This window comes from Aristolochia californica, unplaced genomic scaffold (assembly GCF_029961685.1).
Source record: "Aristolochia californica isolate CCGP_79_NKW_82.1479 unplaced genomic scaffold, dmAriCali1.0.hap1 SCAF_153, whole genome shotgun sequence".
NCBI lineage: Eukaryota > Viridiplantae > Streptophyta > Magnoliopsida > Piperales > Aristolochiaceae > Aristolochia > Aristolochia californica.
In genome coordinates, this window is record NW_027181830.1 from 20,001 (window position 1) to 22,500 (window position 2,500).

Genomic DNA, 2,500 nt, shown 5'->3' on the forward strand with positions numbered 1-2,500 from the left:
CCAGGGCGCACAGGCGCCAGGACGCCCAGGCGAAAAGGCGCCAGGGCGCCCAGGCGGAAAAGACGCGCCCAGGCGGAAAAGAGGCGCCCAGGCGGAAACGAGGCGCCCAGGCGAAAAAGAGGCGCCCAGGCGGAAAGGCGCCAGGGCGCCCAGGCGGAAAAGAGGCGCCCTGGCGTAGGCGCCCAGGCGCCAAAAGAGGCGCCAGGCGAAAAGGCGCCAGGGCGCCCAGGCGGAAAAGAGGCGCCCAGGCGGAATGGCGCCAGGGCGCCCAGGCGGAAAAGAGGCGCCCAGGCGAAAAAGAGGCGCCCAGGCGGAAAAGAGGCGCCCTGGCGTAGGCGCCCAGGCGCCAAAAGAGGCGCCAGGCGAAAAGGCGCCAGGGCGCCCAGGCGGAAAAGAGGCGCCCAGGCGGAATGGCGCCAGGGCGCCCAGGCGGAAAAGAGGCGCCCAGGCGAAAAAGAGGCGCCCAGGCGGAAAGGCGCCAGGGCGCCCAGGCGGAAAAGAGGCGCCCTGGCGTAGGCGCCCATGCGCCAAAAGAGGCACCCAGGCGAAAAGGCGCCAGGGCGCCCAGGCGGAAAAGAGGCGCCCAGGCGGAATGGCGCCAGGGCACCCAGGCGGAAAAGAGGCACCCAGGCGGAAAAGAGGCGCCCTGGCGTAGGCGCCCAGGCGCCAAAAGAGGCGCCAGGCGAAAAGGCGCCAGGGCGCCCAGGCGGAAAAGAGGCGCCCAGGCGAAAAAGAGGCGCCCTGGCGGAAAAGAGGCGCCCTGGCGTAGGCGCCCAGGCGCCAAAAGAGGCACCCAGGCGAAAAGGCGCCAGGGCGCCCAGGCGGAAAAGAGGCGCCCAGGCGGAATGGCGCCAGGGCACCCAGGCGGAAAAGAGGCGCCCAGGCGAAAAAGAGGCGCCCAGGCGGAAAAGAGGCGCCCTGGCGTAGGCGCCCAGGCGCCAAAAGAGGCGCCCAGGCGAAAAGGCGCCAGGGCGCCCAGGCGAAGAGGCGCCAGGGCGCCCAGGTGGGAAAGAGGCGCCCAGGCGAAAAGGCGCCAGGGCGCCCAGGCAGAAAAGAGGCGCCCAGGCGAAAAAGAGGCGCCCAGGCAGAAAGGCGCCATGGCGCCCAGGCGGAAAAGAGGCGCCCTGGCCAGGCGGAAAAGAGGTGCCCAGGCGAAAAAGAGTCGCCCAGGCCGAAAGGCGCCATGGCGCCCAGGCGGAAAAGAGGCGCCCACGCGAAAAGGCGCCAGGGCGCCAAGGCGGAAAACAGGCGCCCAGGCGGAAAGGTGCCAGGGCGCCCAGGCGGAAAAGAGGCGCCCAGGCGCGTGGGGGGCAAGGCGCCAGGCGCCAGGCACGCGCGGAGGCAAGGCGCCAGGCGCAAGGCGCCACGCGCGCGCGCGCGTGGGGGGCGAGGCGCCAGGCGCCAGGCGCCGGGCGCGCGTGGGGGGCAAGGCGCCAGGCGCCGGGCGCGCGCGTGGGGGGCGAGGCGCCAGGCGCCAGGCGCCGGGCGCGCGTGGGGGGCAAGGCGCCAGGCGCCGGGCGCGCGCGCGTGGGGCGCCAGGCGCCTGGCGGGCGGGCGCCCCCAGGAAGGGGTGCTGGCGCGCGATGGGGTTGCGCCCGTACGGACCGTGTGACAGTACAGACACTTTGGCGAAACCTCCTGCCCGAAGCGATTTTAGGCGTTCGGCTAGGTAGGTGACCCGGTTTTTTTCGCGTTTCTCGGCCGCTAGCCCCTTTTTTCGCGTTTTCGTGCGCGCGCCCCTCTTGACCTCGCACGCGCGCCGCGCGTCGCGTCCTTGTCCTTGTCCGCGTCCGCGTTCGCGCGTGTCGGCGATCACGGGCCCCGTGCATGGCTCGTCTCTGTGGACCATCGCCCCGCTCTTGTCCCTCTTTCGTGTTTGTGTGGCGCCCCGCCCCGTGCACCATTGCCGGCTGGCAGCAAGGTGCCTAGCCCCCCTTGCCGCCAGGCCTGTCCACCCCAAGGTGCTAAAGCCGCCAGGCACCCGTGCCGCCGAACCGTGCGTCCGTAAGCCGCTGCACGTGCGGCGGCCGGCCATGCCCGTGCTATTGACCCTGTGTGACAGTACAGACACTTTGGCGAAACCTCCTGGCCGACGGGGTTTTTGCGCCCACCTAGGTAGGGCGACCCCTTTTTTTTCGTGTCGCCTGTCCGTGTGTCCCTTTTTCGCCTTTTTCGGGTTCGTGTTTTCGTGTGCCGCCAAAAGCAAGCCCTGCGCTCGTCCCGTCCCGCTTGACCCGTGCATCCGCCGGTGCTGGCCTGCAAAATGCCTGTGAGCGACGCACGTGACCAGCAGCCCAGGCGAGTGTGCACGGGTGGCAGGCGAAACGGGCGTGCGTGTCGCCAGTGTGTATGTCCCTTTTTCGCCTTTTTCGGGTTCGTGTTTTCGTGTGCCGCCAAAAGCAAGCCCTGCGCTCGTCCCGTCCCGCTTGACCCGTGCATCCGCCGGTGCTGGCCTGCAAAATGCCTATGAGCGACGCATGTGACCAGCAGCCCAGGCGAG